The sequence below is a fragment of the Tinamus guttatus genome, unplaced genomic scaffold (assembly GCF_059628265.1).
Source record: "Tinamus guttatus ecotype Peru unplaced genomic scaffold, ASM5962826v1 Tinamus_guttatus_pri_ptg000456l, whole genome shotgun sequence".
Taxonomy (NCBI): Eukaryota; Metazoa; Chordata; class Aves; order Tinamiformes; family Tinamidae; genus Tinamus; species Tinamus guttatus.
In genome coordinates, this window is record NW_028288990.1 from 1,313,400 (window position 1) to 1,334,152 (window position 20,753).

General features: G+C 37.0%; 1 protein-coding gene across 28 annotated transcripts in view; it reads right to left on the reverse strand.

Annotated features, from left to right (window-relative positions):
- Positions 1 to 20,753, reverse strand: part of NRXN1 (neurexin 1) — a 601,940-nt gene that overhangs the window by 202,238 nt on the left and 378,949 nt on the right. The window lies entirely within an intron of this gene.

The window sequence follows — 20,753 nt, forward strand, 5'->3', positions numbered from 1 at the left end:
CACATCTGGAGATTCCAGGCTCTCTATTCTTTTCCAGATCGGGAAAGAACATCAGGGTTTGGTGCTCTCACTCACTGTGTAAAGGTTTGTGAGTTGGAGGACACCTAAAGCCTTAATCGCCATACCTGTGCTATTTAAACAAGTCTAACCGTTCCCATAATCTCTAAATCCTATGTCTATTTTATATTTGTAGTGGATCTGGTAGGATTACATTCTGGCCCACAAGATCTCTAAGTAAACTTGGGGTGTCTATATGCTAGGGTTACAGATACCTGCCAACAACAGAAGTATTTGTTACTCGTTGCAGGTTTGTTGAGCTCTAAAGAAAACAATATACAATAATACTATCTATTTGGATTATGTGAAATAAAGGTCATATAAACTGTGACTGTGGTAAAAGTCATCAACACTCACTCCTTCTTAATAGGCCTCTCAGAAGATCAGTATCATATGACTGGGATTTTCTTTTAACAAGTAGCTTCTACAAGCACCTAAATTTAGGCATGGAAGCTAGGCTAGTCACAGGCAGGCAGGAATCTTTCAGAATGGATTAATTCTTCCTAAACTATCAATTCTCTTCCCTTTTTCATTATTTTTCTAACTTGCATCTGCATCACTCCATTTGTACCGAACTTAACTCCTCACTTCAACAGCAAAAAGGCAGTGGATATTTTCAAGGTCTCCACAGACCCAGTGCTACTGTCCCTGGAATAAACAGCAAAAACTACCATGAGAAAACAAGATGTTTTAACTGCACAATCTTACAAATTCCTGGTTAAATCAGTGTAAGCTGTACATCGCACAACTAGGAATCAAATGTCCACCTGCATGTTAAGAAGGACTCATTATATTTTTAATAGTAGGGATGAAACATTTTCACTGCCTGTAGTTAGTGTCCAATTTAAGTATATCACTGATCTATCTCGCTCTTTACAGCTACATAAGCAACCCAACAGCAGTGATGAATGACTGCAGATGAGTAGGTGCATTAAGCCCACACAGCCAGTGCTCTCTGAGATGCTGCTATTGTATGTAGCTACTATAAACAGAAAAGAAAAATCAAGAGGAGAGCCTCTGGAAGGACACAAACCACGCCAGAACTGCAGAGAGAGGGGATGGGGACTGCGCTGTACCAGTGTGCATGTTATCACAAAGAGAGTGAAAGGCAAATCCAGCACAACCCGAAAATAGAAGAGGGGACATTCAGACCTGAAGGCATTGCTTGGAATAATATGCAAAGCAAAGTTAATTACTGCGAGGTTCAGCACTAGAAAGAAGGAGTTTTTCAAAGGCTAGAAAGATGCATGGGAAAATATCCATGGGGTATTATAGGATATGAACACTGAACAAAGCATAGGAAGAGAGAATTCTGAACTATTAAATAAACCTTAAAAGAATATTAACACCTGATTAAATTATGCAAATGGCATAGGAGGAGGGGATGAACCAGAAGGTGAAGGAGGAAAGAAGAGGGGAAAAAAAAGGGGTAAGCCAGCTAGCTAGATGATAGATAGGAGGAGGGGGGGAAATCATAGAAACTGTATCTATGGCAACACTGAGATAGAAATTAGTAGACATTCCTTCTGCATTTGAAGTCTGAGGGTTGTAGGAAAATCAAGTCAAGTTGCCAGCTATTCTTCTGTGGTCTGCATCACAGAAAACATGCCAGGAGATAGAAATGAGAATATTAATCAGGTCAGAAGAAGGAAAATAGAACACACTTGTGTTCTTTTCCTAATGTACTTCCCTTTTTACTCCTTGTTTTCAAAAAAAAAATATGTAAATTATTTCAATAGAATTCTCTTTTTTTTCCTTTAAGAAATAAATGTCTGCCTGTATTTTGGCAAACTAATTTCATATTAAATAATGAATGTAGAAATAAAATATTTTGCATCAGCCATTTTTTAAAGAAATTACACTTGACTAATCTATAATAAAGATCTATAGTTATTTAATTTGATTGTCATTCTCACAAAATAAATATCAGAGTCAAACAATATAATTTGCACACTGTCAAATTTGGTCTTTATATACACTCTATAAAACTTACTAGCTATGTATACTTAATTCCTAATATATTTTTAAAAGTGGAAAATACTGTAATATTTTGTAATTGTTTTATTTCTCTAATGCATTGCATAGCTCATATTTCTGGTCATCACTAACCTGTTATCATTCCTGTTTAAAAAGCCAAGCTTGATTTTTCATTGCTCTGTCCTTTGTTCAGTCATTTATACATGAGCAAGTCGGTATAAAATGCTGGGAGATGTGTCATACAGTGTTACACTGCTTCAAACGACTCACTAAGGGAAAAGACACTGGATACTTAACCTCACCACTTCTGCTTACAGATTAGACTGCAATTTCAAGACTTATTTGTTAGACTGTTTAACCAAATTAATATAGTTGGAAGCTGACTGTCAAATATACAGAAAAACTATGTAATGGGATTTTCAGTCTGCTGACAACTAAAAAAAAATAAAATAGGTGGGCCTGAAACAGATAAGGCCCAAACCATCCCTGAACAGAGAATGTAAAAAACATAATTTGAGATCAAAAGTACTTCCATTGCCCAAGTTTTAAAAGTTAATTTATATTTTAGGATTGTAATATTTTGAAATGCTTCTGAAAGAAGTTTCGTAAATTGTCTGTTTAATTCTAAGATGAAATACTTCTTCATCCAAAAGAATTTAGCATTCATTTAAAAAATTCTCAAGATGCTAGATCCATAAAAAGAAAATATGGTAAAATTGCACTGTGAAAAACTGTTACCTCAACACTGAAGCTGTAATTCCAAGTGCTAATGCTTAAGCTCTGCCTGCTATTTTAACTGAGGAACCTCTTTAAAATAATGCACATAAATATTAAATTCCACAATAGGAAAATCTTTAGCACTTTGTGAGCATAAACTTAAAACCTGCAGAGATAAATCATATGATCTTTACATCTAGGAAACAAAAGCAGTGAAATAATTTGGAATACAAGGACAGTAAAGATTAAACTCTAGCCCTTTGCTTGCACAAAACACCTGTCTGTGTTTGTGAGAATCTTCAAAATAGGTACTGAAGAGCATTCAAAGAGACTGTGAGCACTGAGAGGCACTATTAAAGCAAAGCCTTTGCCCATTTTGTGGAACCTGCGCTGCTCTTACCATGCGCTGTGCAGATTTGAGTCATCAGCATGTTTTTGACTGCACTATGACTAATGTGTTCGACTTCTCTTGTTAAACACAAATCCTGAAAAATATCATTCAAGCAGAGTATTGCACATCATTTTCCAATAACCGCATACAGCAGCTGTTTCTGAACAGTACTGTAAAGAGGATTTGAGCTATGCTCCTGTAACTGAAGGCTGACAGTGTGCCCCTGTGCAGATTTGTTGGGCTACGTGAAGTTTATGCAACACTCGGTGCAAAGATGCATGGCACAGTGAATGGCTTAAAACTTCTGCTTTGAATCTCAATCATTTACCAAACAGTGGCATTTTTGATATCTCTTTTCATAAGGTCCTATTACGGCAGTAAGGGCCGTACTGCATTTTCCCCATGCTCACACTGATGAACCATTATTCAGGCAAGAAATCCTACTGTGGTAAATTGAAAGTACAACTATAAACATAGGGCAGTAAAGTGAAATCAGTATTTCACATATTTTTCTAGGTGTTTATAGTTTTTCAACAAATATGCATGAACAATTTATTTGGTTATTTTCACACACAGGATCTCTTCTGCACTCCTATCACTTAAGATGGCTGCATTTTAAAAGACTTCAAGTCTTCAAGCCACATGTATTGAACACTCTGGCTTCTAAAATCGATATGCTACCAATGAGCTAGCTCACAAGATGACTTCTATTACCTCACTAAATGCCTCTGCTACGTGGAATAGCCAAACACCAATAAGTAGCTTCAGAAATGAAGTACTACTCATTTGCAGTAACTCCAGGTAGCAGGAAACTGATTTGGCTTTGACCTAGCTTACATTTAAATGGTGTTAACTTTGGAGTCCATTTGTTTCTATGTTTTATTTTATTTTACTTATTTATTTGTTAAAGTTAGAGCTATTCCAGGTAGCACGTGGAAGAATCCAGAGACTGGGATCAGAGGCACCTACAAATTTACAAAATGGGGACCTTCTTATCCTGACTTGCAAGCACGGTCTCTCTGCTGCTTCAGTATAGCATAAGATTAACCCCAGAACATTAGAAGTAGTATATAAGTAGGCTGCATCAGCCCAGCTAGTGGGATCATGGGCTGTAAGGGCACTTAGGAGCTACCTAACTAGTCCCTAATCTAATAAGGATTTACATGATTAGTCTAAGCCTGAAAAGGTGGTTGTTGTCATCTACCAAATCACAGCCTTGGAGCCAGAAACAGTTCTTGTGAAGAACCTCCTGGTATTGGAATCTGTAATTGCTATAACCAAATCGGTGTATAGAACTGATACTAACTGACCAGTCAATTATAAAGGTAAACATTATGTCTACCTGAATATCCTCTGTGCTCTATAGAACAGATAATTAAATTCACTAGCACAATACATTGCTCTACTGCTGTTTTAAGTAGGAAATGGCAGCATGGTGATCTATGGGATTTTTAGATAAAAGATAGAAACTGCCATTGAAGAAGCAGCTGAAAGGCACCAGGCCCTCCAGAAACAGAAACGTGTATTTTAAGCTAGGCTTTGTTATTTGCAAAACATTGCAAATCCAAAAGAATGAAGCAAGAAAGAAATGAACAAAGCAAAAAACGAATCTCAAGCTACAGCCTGTATCTCCCCAGTTACAAGAGCCTTTTGATGTTAAAAAAGAGTGCTCCGCTCGCCATAGAGCGGCACAATTCCACCATTTTTAATAGCATTTATACTAACTTCAATGACAATGGAGTTTGTTCTCCCTGAACAGGAATAGTGTGAGTTATAAGCTCTTCTCTGACCACTAAAAGCTTTTTAAATACATATCCATTTGAGGTGTTTTTTTTTCATATGGACTAACTTCACCCCAATTTAATTCGTATGTAGATATACTGGGTAGAATTCCATCTTTCTGGCTCACACACATGACAAAATTGAGGCCAATGTGGCAGATGAAATACAGCATCTTGCACTGTCACCTCCCAGTCTTTTTGGACGTGGCTTGCAAAGCAAACACTGTTTAGAAGACAGTTAAATCTGAGCAGTGTGAGTCGCTGTGGCAATATATTGTCATTGTGCCACAAAAGTAACAGGGAACAGAAGAGCTCCGCTACATTTAATACTGCCAGCACAATCACCCGAGTGACTGACAACAAATCTGGATAACTGACAATCAATGTAATTTTTCTATTATTTCAACCATCTTAAAAATAGACCTTCAACTTCTAAAATGTTCATCTTAATGTTTTTTGGACACACTGTTGCAGAGACCATTTATCCTGAACATGCCCACATGGTACTTCTCTCTCTTCTCCGCGTTGACTATAATCAGTGAAGTAAAATAATCTTCTTTTTTAACTTCTTTAGTAATTTCAGATCTCCTTTGCAAAGTGTAACATGAACAACACATCCCTAAAACAATCTAAGGGAATAACTTGTTCAGACCAACCTACTTTTTTCGTCTTACAGATTATCCATCATAGTCCAAATTACTGCAAGAAGAAATTGTTCCACATACATTATTTCATACAGTTTTAGAGTGTTATCAAGCTAGTTTTAAGGAGAAAAAAAAAGCCTACTTATTTATTTAAAATTTGTAGGCAGGGTGAAAAGAACTAAAATTCACCAAGTATCATTTCTTTCCCTTTGAGTTAACCGCAGTTTGGTCTGATGTTTCAGTTACCCACTACAGAAAGATGTATTTTTTAATATTGATCACTGGATTTCAATTCAGAAGGTCCGTCTCTAGTCGGATCAATTTTCAACCAGATTGGTATCAGGCCATTATTAGTGATTGAAAATGTAATTTTGGAGCAAAAACTCAGGCACTCCAGGTCATGAAGCTGCTGCTGGTCTTCCTATCTGTAAATTAACTCATTCTTATAATAAAGAAATTGCACATGAAACCATTGAAAATTGTGTTTGTCAAAACAATAGTCTCTGAAAACTTTATTGTTGAATTACATCACTCCTGCACATGGAGTCATCTCAGCCAGACTCTTAAATGCCTGACGATTCCCAAAGAGATGTTGGCCAGTTTTCATTTGAACAGTCAAGCTTAGTTAGTTTTATATCAGTTGAGACTAATGGGAAAATAGGAGGAAGAGAGAAAAGGTCAAAGCAAATAGCAGAAGTATTTCTCCTGATAGCATTATCAAAAGCGTGACTATTTAAGGATACATTAAGAGAGCAGACTGAGGGAAAGGGAATCATTTTTCTAAAGGCTAATGGAAAAAAAGCTGTACAGAGCATCATCTTTCCCATCTTAGATTGGGCTTACAAGAAAAAGAAAATATAACAAGTGCCATTGTAACTACATTGAAGAACTACCAGCACAGAAAGAGATGTATGGAACAAAATATACGAAGGATGGTTTGGCTGGCTACTAGGTTGTGGGATGCTTAGTTTGAATTCTCTAAAGGCTATTCCACTGGGAAAGCTAAAATAACTTGCAATGGTGCCGCTACACCAGCATGCGATAACTTGCCAGATGACCAACACATTAGATCCTTCACACTAGTTTGCCCATCTTTCTCAAGGCAGAGAGTCAAATGATCTGTAAAAATTCCAGTAAGCATGATTAAATACTTAGCTTACCTTGCACAAAAAACATATGTAATATCATCAAAACAGCTAGACATGGTTATATGGCTTTAATGATTTAAATAAAATGGGAAAGAATTTAAAGAATATAAACATCAGAAACATAACAATATTTGGGCTGTTGTTCCCACAAATCTCTGTGGAAGATATATCAAAAAAAATACGACATGTTGGGTTATCTAAGGGGTCAACTTTCAGAAATAAGGAGATGAAGGAAAAACCTAGATGCCCATTCAGCTTATTTTCCAATGAGGCAGGAGTGATAAGAAACCACTGCGAAGCATTTGCATTAGCTAAAAGAACAATACTAAACACCAACTGGTGATGCAATTTTAGATTGCAGAGATACTGCTTATTGTCTTCTGAAAGCAATATGGGTTGCAACATTATTTTCTTCTAAAAGAATACACAAATCAAATACACCTAAAATCTGTGGTTCTTCTCAGATGTCATTATAATCAAGATACAGTTTATCTGGCGTCTTTCTGACTGTGCTAGTCTAGATATCGTATCAATCTTGTAGCCATAAGGCTCTCTCTGGTTGCCCAGATCAAGGGGATACAAATGACAAAGAACTGTATGACAAAACAAACGTTCCAGAAACGTATGCTAGAAAGAATGAAAAACAAAGTACGAGAAAGTAGCAGTGGGTGGAACGATCCTGTTTGGAAGAATCACTTAAATTTTCACATAGCATTTCTTTGTTTTCTCCAGAGATGCACATTGCCCTGAAACAACTAAGTTTCCTCCAAGAGTTGCAATGTTTTTCCTTTTCTCTGAATACATGGCATCAGCAATTGATGCAGTATACACAAGTCTTAGACTTTGCACAGTCATGTGGTTTGCAGCTCCATACCAAATGGAAAAGCAGTAGTGAGCCATACGTAACTGAATCAGACAGTTTAAGAGGGTAGTTAGAAAAACTGGGAAAAGGACTGATTTTATTCTGCATTTTTTTTTAATTATCATTAACAATCCTATTCTCATGGCATGCAAAACGATTTCCTTTTGCTAGATGCCATACAAAAAATAAAGCGCAGCTCCTACCTCTGTTTATATGCCTGAGGGAAATGCACATTTGCCTTTTGTGCCCATACCAGGACCTGTATTAACTAGAGGCTGCATCTGTATAAATGAAGTCAAAATTGAACCCGCGATTTGAAGCTCATAATTCCAACTGTGCAGAAAGCCTTTTATTTCAAATTTAACTTTTTTTAACAATATGGTCAGAGCTTTAGAGTGTTTACCAATCCAGCTTCACTGTGCTACACCATTTGAAGATCATCTATTATATCTGGTTACCTAACTGTGTTTAACATACAGCAAAGGGCTAGAATATCTCCTTAAGCCATTAAAAATGCCTGTGCTGCCTTCCTGGCTGTTTTTAAATCTTAACGCCCGGACAGAGAAAGATCAGAAGTATACTCTTTATCACAAACTACAACGTAGGCAAGCAATGACAACTGCTAGGGAGTTGTGACCTTGAAACTTATATGCTTATTTAAGTTTGAGAAGGGCGTTTGTTACCAAGGCACACAGCAAACTCCCTTCTTAAAAACAATTTTAAAAGGATGTACTGAAATCTCCCAGCTGGTACACTGACAAAACAAAAAAGTTTTATTATACCTTTCTATACAATATGGTGTCAAAACCTGTATAGAGAACAGCGTGAAAATGACAGCAGTTACTGTATTCTATTCCTCTCCGTTATGTTCTTCTACCATGCTCCTAACAGCAAAGGTGCTCTAAAGACTTAAAAACATTATCTCTTACAGAGATGCCCAGCTAGTTATGCTTTTACCAGTAAAGACAGAAGCGAGACTAAAAACTACAATTCTTTTAAGTATTTTATATTGCTCCTCCAAAAGTATTATTTACATTTTTGATGTCAGCATAAAGATGCCCTGAGATAAGGCTGCTGCAATAACCTAAATCAGCAAATATATATATTTTTTTCACTATGACACAGTGGAACACACACATTGCCTGGATACTGTCTAGCATCATCTTTTCCTGTAGGATTAAATTCAGCATGGAGGGCAAGTGTGGAAATTGCAGTACTTTCACTTAGCATACATGTCTGTCCATGGGATTTCAGAATATCGTATTTATTAGATAGCATGGGTTTTAAGATGCTTTGAATACTCTGCCACTTGGTTTTCAAAAAAAGAAAAAAAAAGATTATTCCAAAGCAAGTGAGGATTCCTCCTTAAACAACTTCTGACAAAGGTTCTCTGAAGGGTACATGCAACCCTCAGCAATGGCAGCACCTAATGAGGTGGGAGGTTGGGGACAACAGCGATACCTGATGGAAGGCAATGAAGAGAGAGCTAAGCCCTTTCTACTCTTTCCAGTTAGACACTGCTGTTAAGCCTGCACTGGATTTCCTTGTTAGGGAGAAAATGCAGTTTGTGGACTAGTCCTTTTATGTGACATTTCAGGAGTGATCAAGTAGAGAAGCGAAGGGAGGTTGGAAAATAGGAAAGTAACTTGAGACGTTTGTCTATAATCTCACTCTCTCAGGTGGTCTAGTTGACCTCTCACATGCTATGACACACTTGCCTTAATGAGCAGAAAAGTGGACTTTGAAGATCAAAAGGTATCCAGAAGATCTCCTATATGGCACGTATACTAGGTAAAGTTTGTGTAAGGTTAAAAATAGGTGTGCATATCATCATATCATCAGGGTGCTATTAGCCTTTCTTTCTCTGACCTGCCTAAATATATGATACCTACTTCTCAAAGTTCAGCTATTTGTTCAAATTAGGAAAAAAAAAAAAAAAGAGTATTTACTCTTTCTGTACCACATGCAGACATGCAGGGCATAATAGCACACAGCGAAATACATTACTTCAATTTGCACAGAAGAGATATGCAGGAAAAGAACGATTTTTTTCTAAATGACTAAGGGCATTTGGGGAGAACTCTATTTCAGTTTGGAACAGTCTCAATTTCCATGTTTGGTTTCAATCTAGAATTTTGGGAAATCATTAAGTTTGTGTTACAGTAGCTATAAAACGAATACAATATTAACTCCAAATTCCATGTGAAACATTATGTCATCAGAATTCAACACTGCTGGAAATGTTTCTTTTTTAAACAACAAATTCACAATAAATGCAAGAGAATTTGAGGTGCTGGGGCAGTATGATTCATAACCTGAAGTCAATTCAGTAAGTAGCATCCATCAGAAAAGAAGACTGACAGTTTTGTTGTAAGGGTTGGAAATAATTTGGGCAAAAAGACAAACCAAATATGACACTTTATCTTGATGTGATCTAATTGTTACATCAAACATATTTGGTGGGGATGGTTTGGTCTTTCCAACACATTTTATACTATTTTCATGTAAATCAGTTCCTTCCTTTTAATTTGGCCCTCTTACTTTTGCAGTGCTTTCATGCCAGTAAACAGATAAGCACTTTTGAATTTAAATAAATAAATAAATAAATAAACTTCAAATCAGGATTAGGAAGCAATAGTATCATCTGGGGAGAACACTTGGAATACCTTTTCAGATACTAATAATGAGAAGGAAGAGAAGCTAAAAAAATCAAAACAGTTGTTTCTCTAGGATACAGATAAACACAACAAAGATACTACCGCCATATAAAAAATTGACATTGCAGATGATTTTATGGTAGAAAGGTAACACATTTCTACCGATATATATGCATGTATGAAAGACAGAGACAGAAATTATAGATAAAGATATAGAGGGACCCCATTAATATTGATTTCTAGTAGAATCAAGTCACTTTAAATCAGCAGAGAGGAAGGAAATAAATCAGTACATTTCAGAATCAGCTAATCTCTAGTAAATTCATTAATTTTTTAAAAGGTAGAGGCGTACAGTCAGAAGTATGAACCTTGGATTGTAATGGTTTTTCCTGAATCAACAAGTTTTTGGTAGCACTTATCATGCTGAGGTACCGTTAGAAATTAATTTTAAATAAAAAATACAGAAAGCAGCTTTGAAGATAATTAAGCAAGAATTTTTCCACAAAGGACAGAATGCTTCCCATATTTTTTCCCATAAAGTAACAGCTTTTCCCTTGACTGTTTCAAATTTACAAAGAGAGAGATGAAATTTTCTACATGCACATAAAGTACTGGCATTTAGAGGAAGTAATGGGAAATTTAAATTTACTGGACTACCTGGAAATGAATATTCCTTCCTCTATCTTTTTTTTCCTCTTAATTAAACATTCATGTTACACACAATGCCTAAATTTGGCCAAAGTGTAATAAACAACCAAGGAAGCCATTGAGCAACATATAACAAATATATTACTAAACATGATATGACAAGAAATTACTGGCTGAATTAGTGGCATAGTAGCTTTAGTGAATGAGATAGGGAGAAAAAAAAAAAAAGATTCCTAAAATATGATGCTCTGCAAAGCTAAAGCTCTGCATGTTTAGAAGGATGAAAATATCCCTGGAAAAGGTGTCAATGATGTACTAAGCAAGTTACAGGGTAAAGCCATTTATTTTGTGAGACCTTTTTTAGCTGCCTACTTCATGAGTGCAATAGAAAGAAACTATTATCAGCCAGGCACGGAAAGAATTTTTAGAAAAATGTTTGAAATGACTGCTGTGATTTAGAGTAAAGCAGGGGTTTTCCCCCACGTGTGGGAAAGTAGTGTGCCTCGTGCCTTGGTTTATGAAACCCACCACCTGTGTAGCCCAGTGGCTGTTTAGGCTGGTGTAATACCCTCACCACTGATGCCCCTTAACCACCCTGCAGAAGTAAAGGAGACTCGGACCAAGGCAGTCCTGCAATGTGCTGAACACATTCAGCATCCTCAGAAAAGTTAAAAGCTCCTGAAAGGCACTCAGCACCTCACAGAATCAGACTCGAGGAGAGAGTATTAAAGATTCCTCCCCCCCACAAAAAAAGAAAGAGTGACTGAAAGGTCCATGAGTTACAAGTAAGAATTAAATTCGGAGGAGCCCCAATGCTCCTCCGAATTGCTCCCCTGAAGGGACCACCATCTCTGGATAGGCAGTTTTGCTTCTGTAGTATAAAGTTTTTAATGTGTATTACAGTTTCACAGTCAGCTCTTTAGATGGTAACTCTTCTCTGACCTGAGAAGGGAAAATAGCAAATCAGCGTCCTTAGATTAGTTCAAGGCTTTTATGGAGCCACTGGAGGGATATTTCTATGGTTTGGAATTTGCCTGTTAATGAGGACAAGGTAAATGAGGACATAGCTTTTCTCCTTAAATCACACTGGGAGGAATCGGTACAAAATTATTAGCACATCCTCAGATTGTCACCTTTGCATGGAGGAAGGAAACAGATCACAGCTCAGGGAAGTCCCTCCTGTCTTGCTACTAGCACTGCACTTCACTACCAATTCCTGAATTCCTGCCCAGAGTAAAAGTATTAGTTTGGAAACATATTCCTGTAAGGCATCAGTATTTAACAGGCATGAACAGGCAAGACCAGAAAAAAAAAAAGTCTGCTTATGAGCTCACCTGCACTGATTTTACACCAATATAATGAGATAGGCACCAAAACAGGCCCATCTCAGCAGAAAACCCCATTCTAGTTCTTGTTTTGCTTCCCAAGTTGTGTCTAATGCTCACCTCAGTGGTTTAAGGAATCTGTGCTAGCAGCTTCTGGCTGCAGCTAATTAAATCCATACATCAAATGATGCTGACTGCATTTGGAAGTGACAGTCAGCCAGCCCACTGCCTAACACAGCAGGCAGGGGGAAACACGGCAACACCCAGAGCCAGGACACAGCCCTGAAACCCTACCGGGCAGCGATCCTGAGAATGCAGCTCATCCCACGAGCGTGCAAAGCGAACATGCAGCGTGCAAGGTCACTGCTTCACATAGGCACAACACCCCCGGGACCTCAAAACACATCTAAAATGAGGTACAGAAATTAAAATGTTTCATTAGCTAGACTACATAAAAGAAACAACTGCCTACACAGAAATATTCCCCAGGGATAAACGTCCAGCCACAGCAAACGGCATTTAACTTTCCCACTGATCATCAACTTTTTCACCTGAACATTAATCACTAGGAAAAAAGAAAAAACGAAACACAACCACAATCACCTTATCACTTTAGTGAACAGAAAATTAAAACAGTTTGCTACAGTTTTACAGAGCTGCTAACCAAGATCAAACAGCTACCTGGAGAGAATAAGAAAATCCAGAAATGCTCCACTGACTTCCGGTAATATTTTCTCTCTTGTTTTTTTTTGTTTGTTTTAAAACAGCTTAATTAAAAAAGATGAAAGAATAGATTCAGGACGGTTGTCCTCCTTTCATTTTCTATATATATCTGCAGACTCCACAAATGCCTGTTCATTTCAAACTGATGCATTCAAAAAAGCGTGTGTGTAGTGGGTTGATTTTTTTTCCTTATTTTGGTTGATGTCTGCGCCTGATACTTTGCTGCAAATTTAGGAGTGTCTCAGCTTTCAAATTACTTTTTTTTTTTTCTGCAAATAAATACTTTGCCATCAGACTCAAACCATCACCGTGTTTTCTGTTATCTTTTTCTCAAGTCAAAAGGAAGGTCACACTCAAGCTAGTTAATTCATAAATCATACAGAAAGATTGCTTTTTTGTTCATTTGTTTACTTATTTGTTAGAACAAAACTCTATGTTGCAAGAGTTTTCTGCACAGGATTTTCTGAAAATCATAGGATCGCCTTCTCCTAGAGGTGTCACACTCCATGTAGAACAGATCTGAATGAAAATTACTTTTTCCATTTTTTTTATGTAATGATTTTGTTGCACAGCCATTACAAAATACACGGAGATTGTAGGGCTACATAGTTCTATTATAAAATACCTAGAAAGCACAGTTAATTTTAAAGTGGGATCACCAATGAATTATACAGAATTCATTTTATAAAACAGCATACATAAACAAGAGCATTTATAGTTATGGTATTGTTCAAATATGCAGCTCAATTTAAAAAAGAAAAACAGAATTGCTTGAATAGCTAGAAAGTTATTCTAAAATACTGTTTTAGACATTTTCATAGCATGTGTGACTTCTTTCTGCAAAACAGAACTTTTCCCACTTTTGAAGGCAGTACCATAATTTTAACCCCAGATGCCTACATTCATGCATATTTACCATCTCAGAGAATAAATTCCCTAAAAATTACTGTTAAAATATTTAAACAGTTACACGTTACAAGCATGCTAATTTCTAATAAGCACAAAATTAATACATTCTGTATTGATCAGGAAATCTCACTAAATAACTTCTGACAATGTTACCTACTATTCAGTGCTAATAATAGCCCTTGTTTTTCATTCCTGCTCTACATGCAGTTTAGTCAAGATAGATAATGGTTTGATTCTATTTAATTACAGATCCACTATCGATGAAAAAGTAATAGTTATTTTAAGTATTAACCTTGTTAACTAGTGTGAAAAAAAAGAATAAATTTGCAAAAAATGAAAAAGTGCAATAAATAATAAAAACATGTCATTTAGGAAACCAGATTATGGTACATTCAGAAAAATTAATTTGTATGGAGATGGCCTACACATTTCAGAGCAACACCTGTTCAAAATGCAAAGCAGATGAGTACTTTATTTTTATCAAATAATGACTTCATGTAAAATTATTGCATCTTATTTTTCATTAGCAGACTCTTTGTAATGGACTTCAGTATACACAGCAACTCTACACTCACTTATGTTTACTAATGACATAACAATTTACCCTAAAACAAACAAACAAAAAACCCCCAAGGTCTCTCTCTACACTGTAAGGAATGAACTACCCTGTCTTCTAGAAAAAGCCAACATACCCAGATCAACTAAGTTAGTGGCTTCTGCTGTCATTGAATAAAACAAATAAAAATAAAGCAAAAATTACAGAGTGCACTGGCTCCCTATTTATGGAAGACTGCCATGTGCATCCTTCTTTCCAAGCAAACACTCTTCAGGGATTCTGGGGGTTGATCAGAAAGAACAGGACACAATGAGTAATGGCAGATAACATCACAAGTAGGGATTTTGCTGAGATGTCGAAGGGTATCATAAAGCAAATGGGACAGTATTTTTTCAAATACTGCAAGACTTCAGAATGGATTTTTATCTACATTTAACAGTGTATGATTCTTCTGTGAATGATTCACCCATGCTTTCTTCCTTCACCATAAATGTATTTATTCAAATATATTGGTCTAATATGTCTTTCATGCAAGGATTGAAGCATGTGGAGAGAGTCCAGCGCAGGGCCACAAAGATGATCAAGGGCCTGGAACATCTGCCCTATGAGGAGAGGCTGAGGGACCTGGGCCTGTTCAGCCTAGAGAAGAGAAGGCTGAGAGGGGATCTAATCAGTGTCTATAAGTACCTCAAGGGAGGGAGTGCAGAGGATGGTGCTGGTCTCTTTTCAGTGGTGGACACTGATAGGACTAGAGGTAATGGCCACAAACTGAAGCACCAAAAGTTCCACAGAAACTTAAGGAAAAATTTCTTAACAGTGAGGGTGACAGGCTGCCCAGAGAGGTTGTGGAGTCTCCTTCTCTGGAGATCTTCAAAATCCGCTTGGACACAGTCCTGGGCCACGTGCTTTAGGTGACCCTGCGTATGCAGGGGGGTTGGACTAGATGATCTCTAGAGGTCCCTTCCAACCCTAAGCATTCTATGATTCTATGATTTTATGTGGATCAGCTGCAAGGCTGTGGTGAAGACTTTGCTGAGCTCCTGAGCTTGACAATACATTTAATAAGAATTGTGCCATCCTACTAGAGCATTATTTCTGCAGCATACGCAGAGCGTCTGGGAAAGATTGAGCCTCCTCGGCATCAGCCCATCCCACTCTGTCGTGAAATAATAAGGTCTGCAGGTTTGTCTTGAGACCCCTAATCCTTGTATTTGGAAATATAGGTGTTCCCAGGCCATTCACTCTGATGCACTAGTAGTTCCAGCTTGCCATGCATTCTGGTCTTGCCTCCACTCTGCTGCAAACCATTCATCTATTTTGAACAATTTCAGTAAAAAATGAAAGGTCTCCATTACAGCATAACCCTTAAAATCAATACACGCTCCCCCAAACGGATAAAGAAATTCATCTCAAATTCCCTACTTAGAATAGCTTTTTAATGTATAGAAGGAATTTTCTTTTATGTAAGTGAAGCCAACACGATTTTCTGATGTCTCTGTGACTTTCCAGAGCAGTCACTACACAACAAACTGTGTCCTGCCCACTTGCCTCCCACCCTAATCATTTCATCCAGACTCACACTTACCATCGCATTAAAATACACTACACTAGAACATCTAAACCTACCTTAGAACCCAGATGCCTAATTAATAGTGCCTACCTCCACCACTAATAATCATTAAGAACTCCATAGGCTTATTTCCTCCAGAGAAGAAAGGGACAAAGGTCTTTCTAAAGAAAAGTGTCTGGAGCAAGAGGTTAGCAGAAGCAAAATGAAGCACAGAGAAAGAGAGAGAGAGAGAGACCCTCGTGGCCAAGAAGGCCAATGGGATCCTGGGCTGCATTAAGAAGAGCGTCTCCAGCAGGTCGAGGGAGGTGATCCTGCCCCTCTACTCAGCCCTGGTGAGGCCGCATCTGGAGTATTGTGTCCAGTTCTGGGCTCCACAGTACAAGAGGGATGTGGAGCTGCTGGAGAGAGTCCAGCGCAGGGCTACAAGGATGATCAGGGGCCTGGAACATCTGCCCTATGAGGAGAGGCTGAGGGAGCTGGGCCTGTTCAGCCTGGAGAAGAGAAGGCTGAGAGGGGATCTAATCAGTGTATATAAATACCTCAAGGGAGGGAGTGCAGAGGACGGGGATGGTCTCTTTTCAGTGGTGGCCACTGATAGGACTAGAGGAAATGGCCGGAAACTGAAACATCAAAAATTCCATAGGAACTTAAGGAAAAATTTCTTAACAGTGAGGGTGACAGAGCACTGGAACAGGCTGCCCAGAGAGGTTGTGGAGTCTCCTTCTCTGGAGATCTTCAAAACCCGCTTGGATGCAGTCCTGTGCCACGTGCTCTAGGTGTCCCTGCGTATGCAGGGGGGTTGGACTAGATGATCTCTAGAGGTCCCTTCCAACCCTAAGCATTCTATGATTCTATGATTCTATGATTCTATGAGAGAATAATTTCCTGTGTCAAACAAAAAAGCGGCAAGGTATAAGAGTTGGAGTGAAAATAGAATAGGAAAAAAAAAAAAAAAAAAAAAAGCAAATATTCTAGTTTTAACAGCTATTGTAGTGAGTTTTCTGCAGGCTGTACAATAATTCCTCAGAATTCCTTTAGGAACTTGTTCCAAACAGTATTATTTTGACTTTGACTTTAATGGGTTTTGGATTAGGCAAGCACCCCAGAGAATAAAATTATTTATGTAGAACATATATCATCTTGTATAATTCAGCACTAGTTAACAACTGCAAAATATTCTGTGTGCCCAGTTTAAAAGATTCCTTTTCTGAGCCCTTGCTGTGGTATACCAAAATGTTATTCCTGAAATTCTTGCCCCCTTTTATCTATCCCTATGCAAGACAACATGCATTGTTGGATCAAAAAGCCCATCTCTCTTAGCTTGTGTCAAAACCAAACAGTGGTTTTTAAAGAATTTAAAGAATTTTCATTGGGAGTTACATCCATGTGGTGAACCAGCCTTTTCTCTCCATAAGACACCCAAAATACATACCACAAATTAAACTCTTCTACAGTGAATTCATCCACACAACTAATGAGTGGAAAATAATAGCTAAAAAAACTATACTAGCGGATAGTACAATCCCTAGCCAATTTGCAAGGTATAAATATGCTTTAATGTTCTTTTTATAAGCTGAACCACTTTTCTTATGGAATATGTTAAATAGGCTGGCATTCAAAATGAGTGCCTCAGGGGAGATGCATCTCCTGAAGCATTTAGTCACCTACATTAAGAAACAAGACTTCTCCCCAGTTTAGCAACAGGTTTTGTAGAAGTGTGAAAATTCTTAGTGATGTATTTGTTAACAACATGAGATCTTTTTTCACACCTGCAAAAGGCATTTAATAATCCCTTAGAGAGACTTTTTCCAGTTTCAGCAAGCAAGACATTGTAGTTACTCTAAGTTGTTAAGAGTTAAGAGACTCCATCAGATTCTACTTCTGACTTCTTTTGCAAAGAAAGGTGTGTTCTTAATTAGTTTTAGTTGTAGTTACTACAAACCAATGGGGAGGCATGAAGTGATACTACTTAGAAGTTTAAAAAACTAATTGAATCTGAAATGTGCGCAAACATCTGTCTGAAGCTATGTGACCCATCACCAAGACAGAAAAAAAAAAGCCTACAGTAATTTAAAACTTTTATGTTGACTGAACATTCATTCCACACAATCCAAAGTCTCCTATAAATAGCTTAAATCTTTCTTAAACGAGATGATGCTGGTTTACATAATTCAGAGAAAAAACTCTATATTCTTTGATTGTGTCCAAGATTGATTTGACCCTGAAGCTACTACTTAGGCAAGCCACATTTCTTAGTCATGTAGCCTTTTTTTTATGAAACAACTTATTTATGTATTGTTCTCGTTTTTGTATACGGAAGCCAGGTCAGCTACTCCTTAGCACAACAACATATTCCATTATGTCCCTGTCTAAAACAAGAGGATTGAATGAAATTTCTCTCTACTGAATACATTTCAATAGTGCATTAGGCACCAGTTTTTCAATATATTAAATGATCTACATGATATATTGGTCCATATTATGTATCATGTATTAATTCCCCTGCAGCAGTTCTAGTTTCTATTCCACTGAATAATGTAATACAACTGTCGGTTCTTGTCCTGCACCACTTTATTTCATACCATATTACTTGGGTCTATGTATGGTTCCCTCTCTATTACAGTAGAGTTGCAATATATGAATCATCATAACTTTGATGTTCTCTCAGTATACATGGAGTGATATGTCCCTTTCTTGTGTAAAATTACAGGTGACAAAAATGAGCAAGACAAAATATTACTCAGGATTACAGAGTGCTCCTTAAATACATATTATCAAAGTTGGATTTTTACACTACTTACATTGCTTGGCTCCACAGCACGCATTAATCAAGTAAATAAGGGAGGTAAACAGTTGCATGTGAAATACATGTCTTCAGGGGAACTGATTTCTGCAAGCATTCTTCAAAAGCAAGTATCATAGCCCAGTTTCCACACGTTAATAAGAACAGAATAATCTATGAATAACTACTTCATGAATAGCACAATCTCATTAGAATTATGAATCACAGAATCTGAATTAAATTAATGAATGAATTTTGATAGTAATAAGCCACAGGGTCTTGCGTGGAAAAAGGCTACCTCTCCCTCAAACAGTAATACTTTCTTGGGCCAAAGCTATTTCTAGGGCAACTATCAGCAAATTGGTTCTGAAAAAGACTATTGCTTGAAAGCAAGAACTGCAATGTGCTGAAGAAAGGAGAAAAGCAAGAAAACACAGTAGTCTGGAATACAAGTGGAAAAGAAGATAATTGATGAGCTATTTATTCATATTACGATAACCTAATTATGACAACCTACTTTTACCTCAAAGATTTTCTAATTTGAGTAATGAGGTGAAGAATCCTTGGTGACTTATCCTACCACTGTGAGTTTTTCCAGAGTTGCAAAGGGCAAAGTAGAGAAAGAGAAGAAAGAATCTAAGTATTTTATATTTTTTTCTTAATCTTTATTTCCCATCTCCTCCATGGAGAAAAAAAGGCCTCAAAAAAAACCTTAAAATAGCAAGCTGGATGGAGACCCTTCCACATCTTATTCTGCATTGTTGTGGAGTTTCAGCATAAAATGAGACTTTGCATCTCTCAATCTTCCAAGTCTTTGTTCCATGCAACGACAGTGATTAATTAATCTCTATAAATTCCTCCATTTTAGCAGATTACTTTCAGAGGAAAAAACTACTATTAGCTTTAGATACTTTTAATTACTATTTTAAGGGATGATCAAAGACAAAGGGCAGGTTTTAGAGCCTTCACTCTTAAAAATTACGAAAGCTTTGATTAATACGCACTTAAAGGAGAATGATTAATTGACTAGTCAAGATTCTGCCTGGTCAATTAAAGGCTCAATCACATTTCTACTGACAGTTATATGTGACAAAACCTACTGTACCAAAAACCAGAGGCTGTTTGGACTAGCAATTAATTAACTACAGCAATTTTGTTTATATGATTTATGCACTTACTTTTCTAGTTCCTTAAGATAATTTTTCTGTTTCTATCAAGTTTGCACACAAGAAGTACCTAGTAAAGCACTAAGCAATATTCAGTTGAATTTATTGTTCCATGATGAGCCACTAGAAACTGTTTATGTTGGAAAAGAAAAAAGAACATATATACTATGTTTTTATTTATGTGGTATTTTTGAATCAACAAGACTGTTCCACAAACCTATTCATGTCATTCAATACATTGACTAAATTCACAAGTGTAAAGGCAAGTGTACTCCTTTTTCTATGTTTTATAAAGTAATTAGGTTCATGTAATATAAAAGCTTGTTCATTTTGGACATTCTGCACATTTCATATGCTCCTGCACATAAAGCTGGTGTTATTAAGCAAGCACAAGAGTCCAGACATCACAGAGTTCTCAAGAGAACCTACATGTTTTACGAAGATATTAATTTTACAAACTGTTCTCCAGTGAACAAATGAAAATGCCTAAAACAGGAATCCAATACATTTACTACCATTTGACATGGAAGTTTTCTAGATGATGCAAGCAGCCTCTAAAACTGATGATTGCATTTGGAAGGTTCCCCTCACTATTTAGAACATACAGAAGGGTATGACTGAGATTCATACTACAGAGAATGTCGCCATTTTATATCCATTGTAATGTTACATTTTTTCTTTTTGCTATCATGACAAGTGCTAAATGATATTACTTTTTGTTATAAAATATATATTTCCATTTTCTCCTATTTTTGCATCACAGAATCACATGATTATATAATACTATTTGTTTTTCTTCTTTACAATTAACAACCATTTTCTTCCAAGATAAGTGGCTTA